The 26,349-nt window shown below is 37.9% G+C and overlaps 2 long non-coding RNA genes across 4 annotated transcripts in view; both read left to right on the forward strand.

Annotated features, from left to right (window-relative positions):
- LOC141363191 (uncharacterized) overlaps positions 1-23,026 on the forward strand; it is a 479,244-nt gene extending 456,218 nt beyond the window's left edge. The window contains exon 2 of the long non-coding RNA XR_012368680.1: positions 22,331-23,026. This is a non-coding gene — a long non-coding RNA (uncharacterized lncRNA). The remainder of the gene's footprint in view (positions 1-22,330) is intronic.
- LOC129439784 (uncharacterized) lies at positions 14,833-16,053 on the forward strand. 3 transcript variants are annotated; one of them, XR_012368667.1, is made up of 4 exons: positions 14,833-14,985; positions 15,082-15,239; positions 15,596-15,690; positions 15,786-16,053. It is a non-coding gene; the product is annotated as an uncharacterized lncRNA (long non-coding RNA). The 3 variants fall into 3 exon arrangements; XR_012368666.1 differs by having other exon boundaries at positions 15,596-15,670; XR_012368670.1 differs by having other exon boundaries at positions 15,621-15,690.
- Positions 23,027-26,349: the final 3,323 nt, after the last annotated feature.

A 26,349-nucleotide genomic window follows, 5' to 3' on the forward strand; every position in this document is an offset into this window, starting at 1 on the left:
AATTTACAAGAAAACGTCAGTTGCACTTAGAGGGGTTTGCATCTAAACTCTTACAGAGCACCAATTAATCGATTCACAAATTTACATTTCCTTTGGTGTGTATTAGTACATGTTAATGATATGCAAAAGGTACGAATCTAAAAGTAAACGATGACACAAGTTATCGTTTCCAACGTAAATCTCTTTTCTTGTACTACAATGTATTCATGAATATATTAATAAGGTAGAAAAGACGATATTAACTCCTGTCAGCACTTGTGCATTGTGAGCTAATCTTCAAAACATGGTAAGGAGCGTCACATTTCCAGCTGACATATTCATGCCAATCACAACGTACAGATTAGTTGGCCATTTTAGGAAGGCAGGGATTTATGGAGCAACGATAATGTACAGTATGTGGAAAATAATGTGGTTGTTTACCACAAACCATGGAAACACGATAATTTATTAATGTAGTAAGTGCTTTAATATTTCAACATAAAAAATGTCAAAATAGAATACAAATTGATTTTCAATTTTTTTAATGTATATTTTAGTTTAATATTTATTAGTCTATATGATATATAGATAAATATTATATACTAATTTTGAAATAAATTATAAATAAAATGTGTTTAGACAATTCATCATCTCTTAATAATTTAGCATTGTAAGTCTTGCTAGTTTGAAAGCTAATATCAGGTAAAGTTTTCTTTTTTTGCATCTCAACAATCAGATAAGAGAGAAAAGTGGACGAGGGGAACAAAGACAGAGAGAGAGAGAGATCAAGAAAATGTGCATACAATGTAAGGCATACAGTAACCGACCTTGTTTGAATAGCAAGATAGAAAATAAAAATGAGTGCAGTTACATCCTGTTGTGCTCAAACATAACCGTGGCGTCCTGCAGTCCATTACAACACAAAGACGCAAGCTCACGGACGCATAGACCGCCGAATGCCCGCGGAGCCAGAGAGCTGGATTTAGACTGATTACAGGTCTATTAAACGAAAAAAGGACTGAAATTACAGCTTATATCCCGCTGAGCTGTAGACAGATCGGCCGTCTTCGCTTTGTGCTCTTCCTGTAGTTTCTTCAGTCAAATTCAGTATGAACATTTTTCTGCCCTTCATATCCAACCTCTTTTCTTTCTCACCTCCGTCTTTGCTGTGTGAAGCCATTTGGGTCAGAATGGGCTTGGACTCGCATCCAGTCCAAATTATGCTATTTACCTCTTGTTGTGATGGCACTCTGGCAAGCGTAGCTCATTATTTGGCCTCATAGGGTGCTGGCGTTGCAATCAGTTTCTCAACATTTTTTTTACCTTTTAGCATCTACTCAATCCAAATTTTTCTAGGACTGAAATTAACTAAAGAGAGTTCAGACAGCTGGACTGAAGCCAGGCAAATGAGATCAAGTTTGGAGCTATATTCTATCGCATGCATATTTAATGCTGTTCTCTGACAGTTTGTTAAAAAAATTAGTCTCACACTGTTAGAGGGGTCATTTCTGGAGTTGGCTCATGATATGGCAAAAAGTTGGGACATGTCCAATCTGAAATGCAACCATGTTTTTTTAAGTTGTTTCTCATTATGGTGTATTTATCATAAGGGAGTTAGAAAAGATCAGCACAGGTTGTATTTAAATGTAAATATCTGTAAACAAATAGTGTACCGTAAAATCACAGCAAATTGTAAGTAGCAAAGTTAAAACTTTTAGTAGACTGTCAGAAAGAGTACATGGACAACAATAATTCAATATAAACTCGGTTTATATACTAATCTGATTAAGAAACTACCATGTAAACAGGGATTTTCGATTACCATAATCTAACAAGTCATAATCAAAGTAAACACAAATCGAGTTAAGATGTGTAGTATTCCAGCCTGATCTCATTAGAATTTATACATATTTTACGTTTTTAAGTTCGGTATTTTACACTTAAAGCCCTGTTTTCAGATTGTTTATGATGAAATAGAATGGGTTTGACTGAAATTTGGACTGAATTTTCGGGTGTTTGTTGTATCACCTCCCACCTCCACAATGGCCGCATAGGTGCACTGGAACAATCCTTCCCAAAATGCATTAAACTTTCGTCCACAAAGACATGAAACTCACCGAGTGGTCAGGGGTGTTCACTGATATGCTCACACAAAAATCGCTGCAAAAGATGCTTTTCAACAAGTTTTATCCGAGTTTTTGTCCAACTCTATTGACTTGTATTAGGTGTGCTGTGAGGTATGGTATTACTCCGCCGCCAGGAACGTTGTTTGTATTCTTGCAATTGGCAAAGGTGGATTATCACCACCAACTGGGCTGGAGTGTCTATTATTCAAGCTCTCAACGGAAGTATGTACAGGTGTGAGGCGTTTTGAAAAATTGGTCCACAAGTTTACAACAAACGGTAAAACACCTGTTGGAAAACATCTTTTGGAGCGATTTTTGTGTGAGCATATCAGTGAACACCCCTGACCACTCGGTGAGTTTCACGTCTTTGTAAACAAAAGTTTAATGTATTTTAGAAAAGATTGTTCCAGTGCACTTATGCTGCCATTGTAGAGGTGTGGGATGATACAACGGAAACCGAAAATTCTCGGGCCAGCATCATATGTCCAAATTTCCGTCAAAACCGCTCTATTTCATCAAAAACAATCTGAAAACAGGGCTTTAAGTGTAAAATACCGAACTTGTCCTTTAATCGTGCCAAAACCATAGACTGTAAAAAATATGGACGTAGTGTCTATGATGTCACCCATAGGATTATGAAGACCTTTTTTGAAGCCAATAATTGGTGGAGCCAGCCGTTTCCATCTTGGCAGCACGAGAAACCGTAAATGGGTAAAAAGGCGGGAAATGGGTGGACCCAGCTAAAACAACGCTTGCCTAGCTCGATGGTAGTGAGAGTTGATGTAGTGACACCCGTCACTGAAGTGGCCACGGCCTTATGTATGCAGTAATTTAATGCTTAAAATAATTTAAATGGATGAGTTACATAAAATTCACCTGCCTCACAGTTGTCATAAAGGGCAAGTTAGCTATATAGACCAAAATCTCTTTTTGCACCAGTCTATTAACATATTAATAAAGTTGGGAATTTTAACATAGGGCTCTATGGGAATTGACTTCTTTTTGGAGCCAGTCTTTAGCGGCCATTCGATCAATTTCAGTTTAAGTAATTTCCGTGATGGCTTCATCAGAGTGATCAGAAGATTGCCCCTTGATCAAAACGTATGATTATCATTAAAAAAAAAACATTAATGAAACCCCACCCCAATGTCACAGGGGCAAAAGTTACCAAAATAGTACCAAAATAGTCGAATATGGTTGTACTAATTAATGTGAATTAGCCACCTCGTAAAAAAATATACGAATTGCAATGACATAGCATTGAATATTCATATTTTATTTGCATCATCAAAGTTCATCATAGACATGTATTAACATTGTGTGGGAGCATTTTGAGACAAAACACATACACACATGGCAGTGGTCATATGTATGTATGCAATAACTAGTGTAAACAAATATAACCTTAGTTAAAAATAAATAAAATAAAAGATTTTAAAAATCGTGACCACAGCTTTCTTTAGTACCCATGCACATCCATTGACTTGTATTAGATGTGCTGTGAGGTACGGTATATTACTCCGCCCCCGGGAACGGTGGATTATCGCCACCAACTGGGCTGGAGTGTCTATTATTCAAGCTCTCAACGGAAGAACATACAGGTGTGAGGCGTTGGAAAAATGGGTCCACAAGTTTACAACGAATAGTAAAACACCTGTTGGAAAGCATTTGCAGTGATTTTTGTGTAAGCATATCAGTAAACACCCGTGACCACTCGGTGAGTTTCACGTCTTTGTAAACCAAAGTTTAATGTATTTTAGAAAGGATTGTTCCAGTGCAAAATCTAAAACAATAATCATACGAATTTTGAATGACGTAAGTATTCAAGTGAGTTAGGAATAACGTAATTTCCATTTTAGGGTAAACTATTCCTTTGAGATAGGACCCCTGCCCACAGCTTGCACACCCAGAGTACATAAACATGATTGTAAGCTTGATTTTTTTTTACTAACAAATGATATAAAATTGTCAGAAATGAAGTTAAAACCAATATTGCATTTTATATGAAGTGTCCAGGCGTTAATGCTGCTTTAACCAATCTGCCACAGGTTATTGTCAAAGCGACAGACCATCCGTTTGGAGTCTAGTGTGTCTCATGAGGTTCAGCCGCAGTGAGAGGCGGTTTGGCCCGCGGCTTATCGATATGCGATGATGCTCGGTACTTTCACTCCATGATTTAAAACTGTGGTCAATTGGCCACTTATCTTCCACCAGCTGTCCTAATTTTGGCTCTTCTAGAAGTGTGAAATAATCGCTACTTTAAACAGATCCTCTCTGGGAGCTGCTGATTTGTCCGGCTTTCTCCGATCAGATTTCTTTTTTCTGTCTGTTGGCTAGTCGCATCACGTTGATTTCTGAGGCCTTTAGCGCAAGCCCCTATCTGCCAACTCACCTTGAAGAACGTATAAAAGGCCTGGGGGGAAAAGCTCAGAGCATCGTCATTTTATCTTTCTATTTACGATTCCACGAATGCGCCTCCTGAGAACAAGATGTATGGCTAAGCAACTACAACCTTGCACTAATGCCCAAGACTTATTTTTGGGGTGGCTTTTCTGCAAGCATAGCAATAGTTTGTTCATTAACCGCTGAACATTTTCGAATAAGCAGAATTCTTTCTCTCCGCCTCTGCTTCTCTGGGTGTGTGGAAGTGCTTTATTGAGTGCGAGATGGATTACGCAAAGAACTACACCGCGAATCAGCACACGTCCCGTGTTGAACTGTTGTTCACGTTTTAGAGACATGACATTTAAAAACATAGACGAAGCCACAACGGCGTATCCAGCACCGGTTATTTGATAGATGGGCCACTTTTAAGCAAATGTAATCAGTATAGTTTTGGATTCAGCAAGCAAAGTAAGGATCAGTATGATTTTACGGAAACTTTTACTTATTTTACAAGGTGTCTAATTTGTATGAATTTAAAAAGTGGCCAAACCTTACTTAGTCTTTTAAAGGGATAGTTCAAAAATTATATTAAACCCATGATTTAGTCACCCTCAAATCATCCGAGATGCATATGTCCATGTTTTTTATTTTAGAAAATTTCTTAGATCTTTCAGTTTATAAAATGCAAAAATATGGGGGCCACCTCCTTCAAGTCCAAAAATGTGCATTCATCCTTCACAAAAGTAATCCATCCGGCTTCAGGGGGATAAACAAAAGCCTTCTATGGGTAATCTTCGGGTAACGCCGCCATCTTAGAAGAAGGTACACAAGTTGTCACTCGGAAAAAAGTACTCTTTTGTAACAAGATGCATATAGGGACTCAGGCCCGGGGTGGGTAATCAGGAGAACCGGGAGAATTCCCAGGGCCGGTCAAGTTTTTTTTTTTACATTTGTTTAGTTAGTGAGTCTATCTTCTCTTAAATAACACTACGTACGTTACGCATTCTGGCAGCGCACAGCCTCTGCATGGGTTGTGGCATGTGAAGGAGTTCTACCCTCCCATAGAGTTGGTTGGGTCCATAGCCCGTCTTTTCCAAAACTTTTCTCAGGTAAGCTACTGTTGGCGCCAACCCATAGCTGGGCCGGCCCTACCGTAACGTATGCGTTAGGGAGGATAGGTGGGAGGAATAGGCCAGGACGGGGTGAAAAAGGCATTAGAGGAGGATGTTGCTAAATGTGCCAAGCTTAACGATTTATTTTCAAGAGGACAAACACAAGTGGAAACAGATAAAGAGAGCTACAGTAGGTCTATGATTAGCCTTAGCAACATAATTATTCGGTTAATACCGTTGTCAACCTATTCACAAGCAAAATATAAAATTTAACTAAAAGCATTTAGTGTATCACCCAATACATGGCGATTCATAGACTTTCCGGCCATGTTGGGACTGTACCTCAAAGGTACATATCTGTACCTAAAAAGTACATATTAGGACCTTTCTAAAAAGTACCGTCCGAGTGAAACTTTTAAACCTTTTTTCTGAGATTGTACAACCAACTAATTATGTATAGTTGTATAACAAAATATAGGATGATTCTATTTTTAGGAGATGTTTGTTAGGTTAAAAGTTTATGTGTAAATGTATCTAACCGAGGGGCAACCTTCTGATCTCTCTGATGAAGCCCACTGTCAAAAATAAAAGTACAAAAGCTGTCACTGGGGCTGTATTCTTTAAAAAAGGTTTTAATATGTACCATTTAAGTACAAATATGTATCTTTGAACTACCACTATGTATCTTTGAAGTACTAATATGCACTCTTTTGGTACAAAGGTCTACCTTTTTGAAAGGGTACTGTCCCAGTGACAACTTTTGTACCTTTATTTCTGAAAGTCAAGTGACTTAAACTGCAATTCATCAACAAGCCGCCAGAGGCTAGCTTCAAAAGGGAGTCAATTCCCATAGACCACCATGTTAAAATGCCCAACTTTACACCAGAAAATAATGTGTTTACAGCCTGGTACAAATTATTATTTTTGGTTTAGCTAATTTTGCCCTTCATGACAACTGTGAGGGGGGTGAATTTTTTTGCAACTCATCTGTTTAAATTATATTAAGCCTTTAAGTTCTGCATAATTAAGAGTGTGACGGGTGAACTGCCACTGCTGTCACTAGAGTGAGCTAGGGGGGCGTGGTTTCAGCAACCAGCCAACTCAGCTTCACCCACGTCCCGCCTCTTTACCCATTTTCGGATATCCGCGAGCGATGCGCGGTGATGCGCTGCCAAGATGGCATCGCCTACTTTAAGCTTCAAAAACGATCATCAAAACCTATGGGTGACGTCACGGACACTACGTCCATCTTTTTTACAGTCTATAATCTAAACGTCCTCTTTATTTTACACAATATTATAAAAGAGGCTTATGTCTGTGTAATTGTACGTTGTGCGACATACAATAAAAAAATCACTGCAATAAACAAAAAAGTAAAACAAACAAAAGTATTGAATGTAAAGCGAAGATAAAAACACTCTGACCTCTCACTTCTACTAAGAGTGTATACAAATCTCCACAGGCAATGGGGAACTACTATAGATTGCCAAGCAGATGGGTTTATTAGTAACCAAAGCCATGCGTGAGATAGTGTCCTCCACACCCCGAGCGTTTCTCTGTGCCATTACACAGATCGCTATCACACAGCAGCTTTCTGGAATATTCCACTGTGCTACTATGTAGCTTTTTCAGTCTCAACGTTCTTGTTTTCTCTCTCTGTCTACTCAGGTGGACACAGTCTTACTGTATGTCTGTTATCAGTGCTGACAGATAGACAGCTGGGTAACAGCAGTCTTCCATCTTTTATCTGCTCACCTTTACACCAGTTCAGTCAGAGAGCGTGAAAAGCCCTTACGGACCCACACTAACACACGGTGTGGAGAAGCAGTAAGTTATTGTAATCTTATCGTGTTTTCTTAGTAACAAAACAGTGCAAGTAACAGTCTAAACTCCTGTAAGCGTTTTAACCTAAAACGTTATTTTGTATATTTTTACTTAATATTATTTATTTTTTATGTATATTATTTAATATTATTTTATTAAAGAGAGTGCTACAGAGGTCTATTCACAAAGACACAATTGTCACGGAGTGACTTTTTAAGGGCGGAAGAAAATGTGAAAAAGAACAACCCAGTTACTTTTTGCAAGCATGTGAAAAAATAGGTCATTGAAATGTGGCTTCCCTTGTGATGTCAAAAGTGGATCTTATTATAATAATAATGGCACTTAATTTGAACTATCCAACCACAGCACTGCCATTTAGTGCAGAGAGAGCGAGTGAGAACGCACAATTGAGTTTCAATTTCAACAAACCACCATTATGGTGATCAGTGTTTGCATTTTATCAGCTCATTTGCATTTTTAAGGACACATCCACATTTTTGCTCACACCTACAAAGTGGCAATTTTAACATGCTATAATAAATTATTTGTTGGGAATTTTAAGCTAAAACTTCACATATGTACTCTGAGGACACCAAATATTTATTTTACATCTTAAAAAAGTTTTGTGAAAAGTCCCCTTTAACATCAATACTGTCCTACAAAGGCAAAAGGGAGTAACTTCATTTTTGTTCGAAAATTACTGATATTTTTGGGACATTCAATACTTTCTTTATCGTGTGGATAAATATCCTGAGTCAATTTCGTTGTTTTTTCGAGAAAATAACCAATCAAGAAGGCAACTAAAATCATTTAAAAAGTCTAAACTAAAAAGTTATTTTTCTCTAGCGAGTTAAGGTCTTTTGCCTTTGTAGGGCAGAATACGCATATGCACAAATTCCAAATAAACCCAAGCACTTTGTTGTTGAAGTCACAGTATATAAATGTAAATATTTATTACACACCCACACAAGGGTGCAACGTTGTGTCGGTAAACACCGTCATGAAAATGATTTATCAACAGCAGAATATCCAAAAGTTTATAAATTATAAATGCAATCCTATAGTGACTTTTCTGTAATTATGTCCCACTCAGAGATAAATATTCCTTCCCTGAAGTTATTCCCATGTAGCCCATTCTTTGTCATATTAATTGATTTAGCGATGGTGCGCATTGCCAAGCGACACAATTCAGATCAGACAAGAGCAGATTAAAAACAAACACAGCACCGTGATGAATTAAAATCGCAACATGGTCTTTAATTAACGTTCTTTATTTTGGCGCCAAGATGTGTTGTGGCCAATTCATCTGAAAATTTGATAAACATATCCATCAAATAAAAGAGTGGTCGCAGTTTAATATGTGCATCTGTGGTTCAGTGAGCCAGTCCGTGATGTTTCTTGGGTTTAATTAGACTTCATTCACACGCGGGTACTAATCGACTCGCTGTTGGAGCTTTCTCTTGCATCCCCGTGGAGTCGGGGAGCATTCACACCCTGGAGCGTTTAAAACACAGCCACCGTAAGGCGTGTGAAAAAAATGTATTCCTACAAACTTGCCATTCCACCCCGAAGATATACTTGGAAACCGCTTCCGTTAAAAAAAACTCTCAGTAATTGTGTTGGCTGCTTCTTTTGTGGCTGTCAGAGACATAAATGTGCTTTTGAATTCAGCCGTATGGATGCTGAACTGAATAGGCTTTCAATTTAGGTTATCTCTCCTCAGCACATATGCTTTGGCTATACGTTTGAATAAAACACTCACTTGACCTCTTAAGAACCCTTCTGCTTGGTTCCTCTCCAGTTCCTGGCCAAATGAATTGGTTGAATAACTCCAGTACAAATGAACCTATAAGGATATAAACTTCTTGAGAAGTTTCGATGTAAAATGTAGCCTTGTTACTGGTTAACAGAGAGTCGCATACTCATGTAGAGAGAAAGGACATTTATTACCATGCAGCTAGAACTCTGGACAAACAGCGATTAAGCACTGAATTGACATTTTCACTTCTGTTGGCTCAATATCTCAGTATGCAAAACAATAGGTAATCACATTTTTGACAATATGTCTCTTCTAATCCTAAGTAGTTTTTAATTTATGATTTCCTTGAGCACTCTCATAAATCAGCAAGCTTATTTCATTGGAAGCCAGCAGTGGGAAATGAGGCCTTGGCCCTTGGCCATAAATGGTGTGAAAATACTGCACAACTAGAGTACTGATGTTTCTGTGGCTCTCTGCTTTGGTGTAAAGATGGGCTTTTCCATTGCATAGTACATTATATTGGCGCTGCCTACTGCTGTGACATCATACAAGTGAGAGCGTCCTTGGAATGCTATACGTACCCATACATTCATTTATTTCTCAGTTCGCCACAAAATCAAAATTAACCACCACAAATAAATGTTTGCACATCACGTTTATCACTACCTCTGTCAATGCGCTCCACTGAACCTGATGTAAGTGCAAAATGCCGTACATGCCGACGTTTGCGTAGCGAATGTGCCACCACAAACTGCAATTCTGGAAAACACTGGTAGGGTGTTCCTGATTCTTAACCTGTGGATGTTTTTCGCAGCTAAAAGGGAGTTTGGGAATTTACAACAAAGCACAGATGACAACAGGTTTACTCAAGACAGCACAAGCACAAAGTACTGTAAAGCTAATCTTGCGTTTAGCATCATGATTCGCTCAGATCAAATACTGATCTACAGTATTTTCATGTCATGTTTTAGTATCAACTCAGCTCGCTTGGAACCTCAACCGAGGTGGTACTAAAAAAGTGTATCAGGTACTAAGTACTGTACCCAATGGAAAAGCCCCCAAATCCAACCCGACCCAAACCATGGGGTGCTATGCAAAGGTAAAGCACCAATATATAGGGGGTCAAGGTTTGGCTGGGTAAGGAAAGCCACACGTTAAATATTGGCTATGGCAGATCCTGAGTGACTCTGGGCAGATCCAATAGTTTTAAACTTCAACAGAGGACCCTCTTTAACGGAAGTAACGCTTTGCAATGGAGCGTGGCCAGACTCTCTGTACAAATGAAATGAATGTACGAGGGTCTGGTTGGACCAGGCTAACATATTGGTACCTCAAATGGCGCTTTCAATTTCATAGTACTAAGTATTGCTCACTTTTTGGGGGGGTTCCAAGATTAGCTTACCCTCGTGTGCCGTCTAGCAAACCAAGTGATGTCTTCATCTGTGCTTTGTTGTGTTCCCAAACTGTTTTTTAGGGATGAAAAACATCCAAATGCTGAGAATCAAGAACAAGTTTTGTACATGGTAATGACATATTGAGACGTCTGGAAAACAAGCCAATTTGAACATAACACAGACTTTCATGTTACAGTCGTGATGTACGTTCCCAACATTAAATTACACATTAAATTAAGTACATGCTAACAAGCAACTAGTTGTGACTGCTGAGTCAGCACTATATGCTAGTTAATGCTAAATGCTAACATTTAGGCCAAAGTTCTATTGACGTTACAGTTACGTTTTGCAGGTCCATACTGAAAAACAAAATCGTATCACTCAAAAAACGTCCATTTCCAATCTCCGAATAATTGATTATTTCTCAAAATCTGTATCTTTGTCTCAATTCAGGCCCAAACATACAGTAAGGTCTGTTTGCACACACACAGAGCTGCTGAAAATCAGCCACTCTGAAAATCAGCCGCTCTGAGAAACAGCCAATAAGAGCAGAGCTCAACATTATTATTCATGACCCTTTCAAGTAAGGTAACAATAGACCATTTTAATCTGGAAACAAATCCTAGGGTTGTAAATGGACTTGTAAAACCATTTCTGGATAATTTTTGCACTTAACTCTTTCCCCGCCATTGACAAGATATCTCGTCAATCAAGAGAAAACGCTTCCCCGCCAATGACGAGTATTTCCGTCTTTCCGCAATACCGCTATTATCCTTCTGCAACTTTTTAAAACCGGAAGTATTGCCCTATGGCAAGCTGCTGCATGTCCGTGTCTGTTTTAAAGATCGCTCTGAATGGGATCTCTATGAAAAGTCCGTCACAAAAATGGAATTATCTCTGCTTTTTGCTCAAAATGTGGTGTTTTTGCAGAAACCTACCCATATTCAAAAGCTGATTACAAAAGAACTACTGAAGGTGGGATGAAACGTTTTTTTTTTTTTTTTTTTTAAAGCAGAGGGTCTGTTCTTTCATTTGGTATATTGTATGTTTATATATTTAAAGAAGAACATTTTCTGGAAGGCATTAAACTTTTGTGAAAATCATGAAAAACGCTGGCGCTGGCTGGCAACTTTTTTTAATAAACGCTGGCGGGGAAAGAGTTAATAAAGTCACATGTAGGTGTAACTTATTGTATCAATTCATTCTTTGGCACCTTTAAATGAATTCAAACTATTTTAGCCTTATGTATCTCAGTCTACCCATTAAAATATGAAAATTAGATAAATAAAATAAGAATGATCATATTTCTTATATTTAATTAAAGCTAAGACAAAATCATTATTGGCTCTCGTCTGGGGGGACAGTGCCCTCCCAAACTCCGCCTATGCACATGACATTCACAAGGTCACGTGATTGGCTTTGATTACGGGTGGAGTTAGCAGAGGCTAATGGGGCTATGCGAAACGCTTAAGTTATGACCACTTAGTTCATGTAGGAGTGCATATCTTTTTCTCCTTCACCTGTTCTCATCAAGTACATATTCTCATAGTGAAGGATTTGCAGGGTAACCGCTCAAGAGGCAGAGGTTACCCATATGAGTGCTGCTAATTGTCAGTTTAGCTTTTGGACTCCCTGTTTTCTTCACTTCAGAAGTGCTTAGTATCAGAGTTCTCCATTACTCTTGGGTCCGAAAAAAAAGTGATTTTATGCTTAGCAGTACAGTCATTGTGCTAACCAGATCTGTACTGTCTATTCGATTTGTGTCCGCTTGGGAGAATTTTAAAGAAAATCAAAGAGGGGGGATTCTCTAAGAAATAGTGTCCACTAATGGCTGTGTATATTTAGCACCTGGTTCGGTAAAAAAAATTATGCAGATTATGCAGACAAAAAGTCTGGGCTGAATGCAACTTGCACAGCAAAATACCCCGTTTTGTGAGGTGCATGGTTAACTGTATTTTACAGCATACTACAGCAGTCTATTATTTTTTTCATCCCTTTATGCAATACAGGTTAGTGAATTTTCTCCACAGTATAAAAAATGCACACACTTAATAAAGACAAACTAAAGTCTCCTAAAGTCAAGCAAGGCTAAATCAGAAGCTACTAACTGTATTGCCAGCCTAGCACTGAGTGTTGCACAATGAAGATAGGTTGTTGCCAGAAGAGACCTAAACAAATTAACAGCACAGACTTTACTATTTATTATAATTAATTAGTGTTGGGTGGAGAACAGCTTAGTCTGTGGTAAAAACTGCAACAAATTATTTCACATACCCAGGCTTTTGCATGCTGTTTGACAAATGTGCACATTTAAAGACAGGAATATACATCATATATATCTTACATCAGTCTGATATTGGGAATGTGTATATATTTGTACCTTGATAGTATTAATAACCAGTTTTGGTGACAGAAGGTCTTTGGTTGTTTACATTTATCAGACAGTTGTATCCAAAGGCATTCAATCTACAGTATGCATTTTTTTATCAGCATGTGTGGTCTCTGGGATCAATCACACAACCATTGGGGTGCCAACAAATACTGAGCTACAAGAAGCCTAAACTGTTGTATACAGTGGGAAGTCCCATGTCACAGTATAAACAAATCAATGAAATTGGCACAGGTTCCAGAACGAAAAAAGCAGCTTTAGCCAGTCCCCCAGCCAGGCCAAGCCAGTAACCATAACCAAAACCTCCCTTAAAGGGGCAATGTTTATCATTAAGAAGGCAGGGTGTCCCGCAGAAAATTTGTTAGTTAAGGTGGTAGGGTTGGCAGGTGGGCGGGACAGGGGCGTGGCAATCCAAGGGAGGGGCGTACGCGTCATGATGAAAATTTAAATATTTTTATTTAAAACACTCAAATAAAACTTAATTTTGAAGAAACTATGACAGAAAATGAACACATACTAGATTATGTATGAATTAAATATTTTACCTCTAACGGGTATAGCTGCGTAATGAAGTGAAACTAAAGGGTTAATGAACACAAACTAAAGCAGATGTTGTAGAACGTCTGGTGAACGATGATAGATAAAAAAAATTACAACTTATTATTTCCCACTATTAATTACACTATCTTAAAGGAGTGTACTGTAACATGTAAATAATGCTCATAAATAACATGAGCAAGAGCCCTCAACAATAATATAATCAACAGGCACGTGAAACCTAGCTAGCAGGTTGCTCAAACAACAAAAATCACCAGCCAAATTATTTTAAATTTGCAAGAACTATAGACTAATACAATAACAGGCTTAAATAAACCCAAAACATAAGTTCACTTACAGTTTTCACGGACATGTGTTTTATCTGGCTATCCTACAGACATGACGGACCACTTTTTTATCTCATTTCTGCCGTGTGGCGCGCAGGCACGCTAGCAGTGTGAAGCGCATCCGCGCTATTCTCCGAGATGTTTTATCAACTAGCTAGTTATCCTCCAGACAGTGACGGTCCGGACCACGTCTTTTTCATTTCGGCCGTGTGGCGCGCGTGCTACTCGCGGTGTAAAGCATGTCCACGCTATTCTCTAAGATGCACTTGACGGCCTTTTGTACAGCAATTTTTTTTTGGACGACCTTGTCAAGGCGGTAGGGTTTCCCAGCTTAGGCGGGCCGCCTGAACTGAAAAGTGCTGTGGGAAACCCTGGAAGGACCTCTTGACAGAAATGCATCACTATATTATCAGTGCTGTATAAAAATCTTATATAATGAACTGTATTGTTTTTATTTGTTTTTATTTATTAATGAATGAGACGTTTTTATCTACATACACCGCAGGTCTCTTTATATGAAAGTCACCGTCATGTTTTACAGTAGCCCTAAACTACGGTGGCCTCTGGGTGCAAAAATAAATTACAATGGTAAATTACTTATTTACAAGATTAAAAACAAATTTACAATTTTTTTTAACAAATTTACAATTTTTTTAAACAAATGTACATTTTTTTTAACAAATTTACAAGTCTTTTAACAAATTTACAATGAGTGAATAAATGTACAAGTTTTCTTAACAAATTTACAATGAGTGAACAAATTTACAAGTCTTTAAACAAATTTACATGTTTTTAACAAATTAACAATGAGTGAACAAATGTACATGTTTTTTAACAAATTTACAATGAGTGAAAAAATTTACAATTCCTTAAACAAATCCACAATGAGCAAACAAAACCACAAGTTCCAAAACAACTCCACGCCCATCACGGATAGGGTAGGCACAACACGATGACGCCACGCATCCGAGCCCCCGGTGAGAAGAAACCCGGAAGTATCGCCGTGAATCTCATGAGAGTTGTGAATGCGATGTTGTGTATTAGGCTGTATAATATTAACGTAAAGAGAGTGATAATATAACCTTTCATCGCTTCCGAAAGTGACTAAAAGGGATATTGGACCTTATTTTCAGGTAAGTGAAATAGTTTTAGTTAGCTAACGCTAGCTGTCCAAGTTGCACACGTTTTGGATGGCAGTTATCAAAATAATTCACTGACTTTCTAATTAGATTACAGACAACACGAGAGGGTGCTTCAAACTTTTTAATCAGGACTGCATTGTTCGTTCGCTCCCGGGGTTACATAGACTGAAACGAGGAAGTGTGACGAGTTTGTTTACATGGTGCTGTAAACTCCAACCCAGGAGGACACTTCAGAGGAATCAAGGGTGCGTTAACTTGTTCGATGATATAATCTGAATAATCTTTAAAAGATTAGGATTTTATGTAATGAGACGATATGTTAAAATTACCTATATTTATACTATAAATTATATTTTCATTAAATCATTTAAACCTCTTGTGACAGTACTGTAATGTTTTATCATATTACTAATACTCTAATGTTGCCTAAGCAAACTGAGATTTATGATAGATAGATAGATAGATAGATAGATAGATAGATAGATAGATAGATAGATAGATAGATAGATAGATAGATAGATAGATAGATAGATAGATAGATAGATAGATAGATAGATAGATAGACTGCCAAGACTGAAATCATGATTATGTTAATTTCCAGTGTCTGTGATATTGAAACACTAAAGGAAGAAGAGGAGGACCACCATTCGTTTCCTGATCAGAACACAAGAAAAGAGTGAGAAAAAAATTAAGCATGTAATTCATTGATGAAAATTAGAACAAATAAATCTTATGTCCTCATTGATCTTTCTTTTTTTACATGCAATTTTCTCCTCTTTCTCAATACACAGATCTAACAGTGGTTTGGGGGCATTGCAAGACTATGATTACCTGGAAACATCTCCTATTATGGAAGATTATTGCAACATTTGTGTCTTGGATCAGTTTTTCTTGTTTCTCTGCCGTATGAGGCAGGGGCTTCTTTCCGCAGATTTAGCTGTAAGGTTTAAAGGTCCCGTTTATCCTGATCCCATTTTTTAAACTTTAGTTGGTGTGTAATGTTGCTGTTAGAGCATAAATAATATCTGTAAAATTATAAAGCTCAAAATTCTATACCAAGCGATATATTTTCTTTAATATAATTTCCCTTTCAAAGCCTATAGCAAACGGCCAGTTTGGACTACAGCCCTCTACTTCCCGATTGAATGACATCCAAAGAAGAGTTTTTTTTACTAACCTCCACCCACTGGAATACGTCAGTCGCCAGCTAAGCTCAAGTGGCTCTACTAAGCTAAGCTGCTGTTGAATCACAGCACACTAAACAAACTACACAATCAGAACTCTATAGGCATTTCTGAAGGAGGGACTTTATAGAACAAGGAAAACATCAGCTCGTTTTTAGGAAAGTGAAAACAGCGCTATAGAGAGTAATTATGTGAAAAATATTGTCTTTTTTTACACACAAAACATGAACACATGCTATATTGCACACCATAAACACAATCATAGTTTGTGTTAAATACTCATATTCTTACGGCACCCATTCACTGCAGAGGATCCCATTGTAAGCATAATGCTTAATTTCTCCAAATCTGTTCCAATGAAAAAACAAACCATCTATATCTTGGGTGAAAAATTCCTTTAATCCTAAAAACAAACGTTTTTCATTTAAATGTTTTTACTTTGCTTTATTGTTACAATTTGTACAGTAGATAGGAAATATACATTGGAACAAATTTATAAACAGTGGTGTGAAAAAGTGTTAGCCCCCATCCAGATTTCCCATGTTATTATTGCATATTTGTCACACTTTAATGTTTCAGATCATCAAACAAATTAAAATATTAGTCAAAGAATAAAACCCAAGTGAACACAACATGCAGTTTTTAAATGAAGGTTTTTATTATTAAGGGAAAAAAATCAAAACTACATGGCCCTGTGTAAAAAAGTGTGTTTGTACCCACTGGCTTTTAATGTAAATATGATTGGTTCTAAAAATGTACATATATATTTTTTCATACTTGAGACAATATACATTGTTAATTTATAAATAAAACTATATTTTGAACAATGAGGGAAATTAAGTTTCTTTAATGTATAAATTTGTTCTAAAACCGTACAGTTATTTACTTAACACGTATCTAATGTGTGCATTGCATGTCTGTTAGAAGTGTGTGTGTGTGTGTGTCTGCTATTTCTGGGTTTATAAGCAGTTTGTTAGGCAGCCAGTAGTTAAAAAGAACGAGTCCAACTTAATTTTTACTGACTTCCATTTCTCTAAACATACTATTTGGAGGGTTTAGCCTCCGCCCACATCTGCATCAAAGTAAATGCGTTCGAGGTGGATTCGGAAGTCAGTTCTGGTTTTGACAAAAAAAATCACACCATGTTATCCCTGTGATTCCTCTGAAGTGTCCTCCTGGGTTGGAGTTTACAGCACCATGTAAACAAACTCGTCACACTTCCTCGTTTCAGTCTATGTAACCCCGGGAGCGAACGAACAATGCAGTCCTGATTAAAAAGTTTGAAGCACCCTCTCGTGTTGTCTGTAATCTAATGAGAAAGTCAGTGAATTATTTTGATAACTGCCATCCAAAACGTGTGCAACTTGGAAAGCTAGCGTTTCACTTACCTGAAAATAAGGTCCAATATCCCTTTTAGTCACTTCGGAAGCGATGAAAGGTTATATTATCACTCTCTTTACGTTAATATTATGTACAGCCTAATACACAACATCGCATTCACAACTGTCATGTGATTCACGGCGATACTTCCGGGTTTCTTCCCACGTGACCGGAGTCTCGGATGCGTGACGTCAGCGTATTGTACCTACCCTTTCCGTAATAAACGTAAATTTGTTTTAAAACTTGTAATTTTGTTCGCTCATTGTAAATTTGTTAAAAAAACTTGTAAATTTGTTCACTCATTGTAAATTTGTTAAAAAACTTTTACTTTTGTTCGCTCATTGTAAATTTGTTTAAACACTTATAAATTTGTTAAAAAAAACTTGTAAATTTATTCACTCATTGTAAATTTGTCACAAAACTTGTAAATTTGTTTAAAAACTTTTAAAGTTGTTAAAAAAAGTGTAAATTTGTTTAAAAAACTTGTAAATTTGTTTTTAATATTGTAAATAAGTAATTTACCATTGTAATTTATTTTTGCCTTTCCAGGCCACGGTACTAAACAGACAAACTGTTCTACAAAACGCTTTTCATCCCTACATGTACGTTGTCTCAGACAATGATGTGTTGTCCTGTGGTGGCTTTATCCGAGCTAGGCTTGCTTAAGCAGGTTTAAGCCAACTGTCAGTTTTCTTGTAGGATTAACACGGATGTGTAGGTTTGTTTGTATTTTACACACAAACACAAAAAATGTATCTGCGATCCTGTTGCGCAGATTACTCACGACCATATGTCTCTTACATCTCAGCCTCAAGCATAAGACTCTCACATGGCCGATGTCTATCTAGACTCGCAGCACAAAGAGAACAGCTCATTCATTGTCAACTGCCCTACTAACGGTAAAATCTATTTTTGATATGTACCAGTACTGACAGCATTTTTCTGAAGCCAGGTCTGATTTATGGCTCTCTATAGTTTAGTGTGTTTTGGATTTTTCCTCCGGTGGCCAATATATGGCACACCCACACGCGCGCATACAAGCACACCCAAGCATACACATATTTCAATCCCGTCAAGATCGAGAGTGTCTGTCTCATCTCTTTAAATCACCAACCCCACCCTCATAACAACCCTATACCCCATGTCTACACACACACACACACACACACACACACACAGAGAGAGAGAGAGAGAGAGAGAGAGAGAGAGAGAGAGAGAGAGAGAGAGAGAGAGAGATGCATAGGTAGAAATCTCTAAACTATTTAAATACACAATGGGGCATCTTAAGACAAAACAATGGCACTGATATAAGACACGTCAGTGCAAGATGTTTTTAAATGAAGGCAACTCAATCATGCATTTTATCGCCCCTATATGTTTGAATGTTTGCGTAAAGTTGGTAGGTATTCTTTCTTTCTTTCTTCGCTGCTGCGTCGCCCTCTAATGGTCATTACCTGAACTACATTTAAGTCTTAGATTGTGTTTTCCTCAACCTAACACCCAATTTACCATTATCCACTTCTCCCTTTCCCATAATGCTTGACAAACCACCTAGCAATGTAGTTTGAATAACCCGACTGCCGTTCTCATTGCTGCAATGAATCCTGGTTGCATTTATGCTTGACTTTCAATCGGTTTAAGATGCATGAGCTAATTGACCGTAAATGGAGCCCAAGTTGCAGTTTTTACATGGGTAAGGCTGTGAAGGCTGATGTTAGTTCAAGGTCAATAGGCAATCGCTGCTTAGAGCCTATGATGCATAGCAGAATTGCCATGAAGGAAATTAGCAAAGGAGCAGGAAATTGTCAATTTGTTTCCTCAGCAGCACCGCTGCAACATAGACAAGACTCTCAGGTCGATGTGGTGTAAGATAAGGATTGCTTTATTTAGGCTTCTAAATCACTTCATCGTTTCTGCACACCACACCGGCCATGTGCAAGATTTTGTGTTACACGTACACAAGCATTTTCCTTTGAAGTATTACATGCAGTTTATATCCTAAAAGAGGTCATTTAAAAATTCAAGACTGCTTTTTGCTTCCTTAAACTTATGTTATGTAATAGCGGCTGGCTGAATGTAGTATAGGGATCAGAGAAAAGCGATTAAAATCTCATCTGATGCTTTTCATTGAATCGTCTTTCATTGCGCTTTAGTGGTGGCATTCATAGCAAATCAATGCACATAAACACTCTCTATTGCTCTTTATGGTTTTATTCAAGTCTGATGATCTTTCCATTCAACTTTGCATTACAGTATCACAACCCCATCAAAATCTTTCACTTTTGGTCTAATAAGGTCTTTTTAACAGGGACAGAGAAAGACCAAACAGGTTTTTCGGTCAGCACGCCACTGGTGGTCCAGTCACAGCAGTCTGTGTCCCCCCTGCAGACCTCACTTACAGTTCTCCACCTTCCACAAACTGCAGATTAGCTTCAATTCCACAATTAGCTGCCAGGGGAGGCATGAAAAGACAATGATTTAAAACCTGCTGGCATGTCTCCCGCTGGCCCTGCAGTCACCAGACGTTTACCACATGGTGGAATGAGAGCGCGCTGTGCCTGCCTCCCTCAAAATCCACCGTTTGTACTGAGGGGATCACTCATCCTCCTGCCACATTCTGTCTAATTACCCATGGCCTCCTATGGTAATACCCAGGCTACCCGGATCCCCCCTGGAAGGCTCAGTCAAAGATTTTTCTTGTGTTGTATGATGTCTCCATGAATTCTCTAGTAACTATTGTTTTTGTGCTCTTTTTAACATGATATGGTTGATATTCCTGTCCACTGTAAATTATTCAACGGAGGCCTCTGGTACAAAGCAAAGTTATAAATTCTTTCTCATACTCTGTATTGTTAACAAAACTCATCTGCAACAAAACTCAGCTCTTGCGACACACCAAACACGCCATAATAAGTTTCCTCGCCATTTCCATGGGCAGCTAAATAAATCAGGGCCATTGTTCTCCCCAGGAGAACCCTTAACAGCCCCGGTGCTGCCTATCGTACCCACAACAGCCCAATTAGCAGCACTGGGTTGGTGATGATCCGATGGTCCCTGTTGGCCGCATGACATTGAGGTTATAGGTAGCATTGCACTAAAAATGCTCACCTAAGTGTTAACGGTATAGTTCACTTTAAGTAAATAATAGTGTTTTGCATGTCTCATGACAGAACTATATACGGACTAAAAGATGCAAAATCTATATATACCATAAGGCCATACACTTAATTCATAAGTCTTGGTAAGAGGATGTCAGATAGTTAGTGTAATTATGTAGAAGGTTTTTCATCTTTTCACATCATCCCTTCTTGATTTAATAGATGGTAAAGTGTGAGCATGTGTGTGTGTGTTTGTGTGATTGGCTGGTGTGTGTATGTGTGCTCTCGAGCCTGCAGACAGAATTGTAGTAATCCTTTTATGAAATGCTCAGATGGAAACAAATGACTTTTGCTCCCTCTGGGCTAATCTCCATCACCATGGCCAAATCATTAAACATCATGTGAGAGAGGAAAGGATGAAGAGAGAGAGAGAAAATAACATCTGAAGGTCAAATCTGTTTATCTACAATACACGGATGAAACTAACACTACACACCAATAGCTGCACCAAGCAGCTGGAAGCACCAGAACACATGTTATTATTTTGTCAGGTGTTACCTAAAAAACGTAACATGTGTGAGATTTTAATGAGCGATGTTGATTTAAAGCTGAAGTGTGTCATCTTTTCAATGTTAAAATAAATAAAGAAGACAAGTAAGCTCTCTCTTTCTCTCTCTCTAAAGATGCTCTATTGGGTTGAGATCTGGGGCCTCATTTATAAAACTTTGCGTAGGATTTGCGTCAGAAGTGGCGTACGGATGAAACATAGGACGTGCGTACGCACAGAAATATTCGGATTTATAAAACCGTGCGCACGCACATCCTACGCATTTTTCCCTTAATAAATCACAATCAATTCTAAATGTAGCGCAGCTTTTGCGGCTTCATGACACGCCCATAGTTGCCCATAAATAGTCCGTGAAACGCCCACAAGTTAATATGCATTGATTGCGAAATCATGGCAAACACATAGAGGAAATAAAAAAAAATGTAAATTCACTCAATGTGAAGAAGAAGTTATCGTTGGCGAAGGGGAAAAGAGGAGAAAAACGTTGTTTGGAGGGCACAGTGTGGGCGTTACGCATTGTGATGGGGCATTTTATTTCCATTCATTTAATTGCATCTGACAAGCTACAGATGTCGGTAATAATCGACGTGGAAATGGGACATTGTTCAGCGCAAATGTAATTTCTTGTTGCTTCCTGAATGGTTGAGACATACGCTATACATTGTTTTATCAAAAATAAACACACTAAAGGCATATGCATGAATACCATAATTCCGTAGATTATGAAGATATGGTTTACTATGAAAACAACTTTCCCCAGTGGACAATTAATACATCTATCTATTTATTTATCTATCTATCTAACTATATATCTCCTTAATTATCTATCTATCTGTCTATGTAATTGCATCTGCTCCGCCAGACGGACACATTGACAAGAATATCAGTTTTGTACATTATTTCGTTCTGTTAACTATATTCTTTATGAGGATGAATTACACAACATGCCAATATTATTGCAGAACATATTTCACTTTTCTTTTAGCAAATATGTGTTCATTTGAATTTCTGTTGTAATTTTCGATTTCTTTATTTTTTTGTTTCACTGCTGATCGATCAAACGGGTGTTCGTGTAGGCTGTTAATTGTAAGACTTGCTTTGTGAAGTGTTGTGTCGAACTCAGTTCCCCCTATGTTCCCCTTTAGTGTGCTTTTATAGCGTTTTCATCACGTTACATTTAGAAAGATTAAAGATTTGAATTGGTTATACTAAAAAGGCATAATATCATGTATTTTATAATACAATTTATTAAATATTTCATACATTTGACAGTTTTCTATTAGGGTATTTCTTTTAAAATATAGCCTGTCTTTTTCTTTTTTTTTCCTTTACTGGTCGTTTTAAAAATGTAATGTTTGCATACATAGTTAAATAAATATTATACATATAATATGATTCATACTGTAAAAATAATTGACTTACCATTAAGAACAATACAGATACATTACAGAAATGCACACATATACATCTCAGTAGCCATTAAAACTTTAAATATATAAATAATAAAACCTATAACGTGATAAAAACGCCATAAAAACACTACACTGAAGGGAAAAATAGGGGGAACATAGTGGCAACAGACTTCGACACAACAGAAGTCTTCATGTTATTTATGAGAGGTAGTGTTGTCATTTTTACTTTCACTTTCACGTGTTCCTTCCATCTGCCGTCGGTGTCGCCATTTCTCATTTCACCCGTTTTTGTGCGTACGCCTGGGTCCGAGCTTGCGTGACGGACCGCACATTTTCCCGTCAAGTTTGCTTTTTATAAATAACAACTATTGCGTAGAGAGTGGCGTACGCCGCCTTTTGTGCGTACGCAACGTTTATAAATGAGGCCCCTGGTGACTGTGGGGGCAATTTTAGTACAGTGAACTCATTGTCATGTTCAAGAAACCAATTTGAAATGATTCAAGCTTTGTGACATGGTGTATTATCCTGCTGGAAGTAGCCATCAGTGGATGGGTACCTGGTGGTCATAAAGGGATGGACATGGTCAGAAACAATGCTCAGGTAGGCTGTGGCATTTAAACGATGCCCAATTGGCACTAAGGGGCCTAACGTGTGCCAAGAAAACATCCCCCACACCATTACACCACCACCACCAGCCTGCACAGTAGTAACAAGGCAAACTCATTCTGTTTATGCCAAATTCTGACTCTACCATCTGAATGTCTCAACAGAAATCGAGACTCATCAGACCAGGCAATACTTTTCCAGTCTTCAACTGTCCAATTTTGGTGAGCTTGTGCAAATTGTAGCCTCTTTTTCCTATTTGTAGTGGAGATGAGTGGTACCCACTAGGGTCTTCTGCTGTTGTAGCCCATCCGCCTCAAGGTTTTGCGTGTGGTGGCTTCACAAATGCTTTGCTCCATACCATGGTTGTAACGAGTGGTTATTTCAGTCAAAGTTGCTCTTCTATCAGTTTGAATCAGTCGGCCCATTCTCCTCTGACCTCTAGCATCAACAAGGCATTTTCACCCACAGAACTGCCGCATACTGGATGTTTTTCCCTTTTCACATCATTATTTGTAAATCCTAGAAATGGTTGTGTGTGAAAATCACAGTAACTGAGCAGATTGTGAAATACTCAGATTGGCCCGTCTGGCACCAACAACTACGCCACGCTCCAAATTGCTTAAATCACCTTTCTTTCACATTCTGACATTGAGTTTGGAGTTCATGAGATTTTCTTGACCAGGACCACACCCCTAAATGCACTGAAACAACTGCTCAAATATATATATGAGCATGTCTTCTGTAGGTGAGCAATTTGGTCTTTCACACAATTGAATGTACCACAATTTAATGTACCAATGAAGAATACCAATGAAGAATTACTTTTAAATGAATGTTATTTTTGTTTGTCCGATTGAGCGTTAATAAAAACCCAGAAATATCACAAATGTGGGATAACGTTTACTAAACATGCACATTATTTCTACTGTATATATAAGCTATTCATTTTTGAAAGTACTCAGTTCTGCGATTAATGTAATGCAGGCTTTACAAATGTGATCTCATAAATCAACAACAGCGCAGTAAGACTTCATACAACACATGTTAAGAATTAATATAGATATTATCTGATCGAGATAAGGGAGGATGGGGGGGCTGGTTTTCATAATCTACTGCTGATCTAATTCGTATCGCTGCATGTATGAACACAATGCAATACATTTCATTAACTTTAGGAAAATAAGCAAACAAAACAGGATCCTCTGTGATGTGATTAATAAAGAGATTCTTTGACTGATTAAATTTTCCTTACAAATCAAAAGGGGGGAGGTGGGGACATAACTGAGCTTATTGCAATATAGCAGATGTTCGTAAGTGTTTGAATGTGTCACACATTGATAAACACAAGCATATTATTGCCCTAGTAGGGTGGCATACGTTGAAGCGCAGGAATAGAGCTTGATCAACCCATATGTTTATATGTAAATGGTTATTTTTGGCTCTGATGACAAAATGTTGAATGACTCTGTAATATGTACAGTAAGTCATTTTGGAGAGAAGCATCTGCTAAATGAATGAATGTAATGTAAATCAATAGGTTTGTGTATGTATTTACTGTAAATAAAGTTTTGTCGAGTAACCCAAAAACATGATTAAAATAAATAACAGTAATATTAGTTAGAATGACTAAAAACCTGTTTACATTCAGATACAGATACACCAATGAGTACTTTTTAAGGGCCTGGTCAAAGGTGGAATAGGCAATTTCATGGAAGCTAGCCATAGCAAGCTAGCTTTAAAAGGATCCCACCCTCTGTTTAGAGCCCTCTCTAAAGCCACGTCAAAACACATGAACTCAGCTTTTAGCTATTTTTTGATCCAGACGTTTTCTTTATAGCCGTTTCTAAGACGTCCTTTCCTGTATCACATTTTGTCGGTTAAGAAGGAAGAAGGGGAGTCTTCCAGGTACCTTTCATTCCCTCTTATGCCTTGTGTTGCCCATCTCTTTCAATGAATTAATTAATAATCATTTCTACATGTATTACGACCATTTCCGTTCAGGGTATGTTGAATTCCAACAAAAGCAAACCTCATGGGCGACATAAAGTCACCCAACAGCAATGTAAAAGACTAAATGTGCTTTCACACCGCCACTGGCGAGAGCGTCAAAGTGGCTGGAAGTCATTCATTTAAATGAGAGCCAGCAGCGAGCTCCGTCGAGCAGCATCGCGGCGTGTCGTATGGTGTGAGGGTTGAGGAGAGTTGAAATCAGCTCAACTTTATGGTAATGAGCTATGACGCGGTTCGGCGGCAAACAATCGGGAGTCGAAAACCTCCACTTGAGAGATGCATTCGAGCATCAGAGCGTCTACTACACCTTTTCTATAGACAGTTTCAGCAGTAACAACATAAACAAGTGGCTTTCGTGGACAACACGTAACTTAAATTCCGATGAACACTGCTAAGAATAAATAACAACAAAGTCCTTTTAAAGTAGTTTATTTATATAACAAGCAAATTAAACAACACGTAGATTACCCAAAAAACCAAAACATTTGTTATTTTCACCGAGGTATTTGTTCAAGAGTTCAGTTTAGCAACTAGTCAGATAAGTACACAAACAGAAACCGGAAGTAAAGTTCCGACCAGACGCATAATTGCGTCACCGCACGCGCTTCCCATGAAACCGTCTATAGCGTCATTGGTAGGGCAGCCAGAGCTTTTATTGACGCTCTTGACGGTGTAAAGGCACAGTTAGTGGACACAAAGACTAAAATACATTAGGATTTTGTTATTGGGAAATAAATTTGAACTTGTTTTCTCTGCAATATTCAAGATAGGAAACAATGTATCTTTTTATGTTATTTGGACCATGTTTTCCCCATTTCAATTTCAGTAAATAAATGCAAACAAAAACATTATTTTTATTATGAACTTGGCAGAAATGTTGTCGGTAGTTGGCAGAATAAAACAAAAATTATAATTTTACTTATAAAATATGCTATAAAAAATAGTAACCTGCAGTTTTATATTCCAAACAGAGATGGCAACAGAGAGGCAAAGCATTACGTAGAAACAACAGAAGCATTTAATATTTTCCCTTTATATACTGGCCCTGTCCCAAATGGCGCACTTCATGTGGACTTTCGATCTTGTGGCCTTAAATT

The sequence above is a fragment of the Misgurnus anguillicaudatus genome, chromosome 3, assembly GCF_027580225.2.
Source record: "Misgurnus anguillicaudatus chromosome 3, ASM2758022v2, whole genome shotgun sequence".
NCBI classification, from domain to species: Eukaryota; Metazoa; Chordata; class Actinopteri; order Cypriniformes; family Cobitidae; genus Misgurnus; species Misgurnus anguillicaudatus.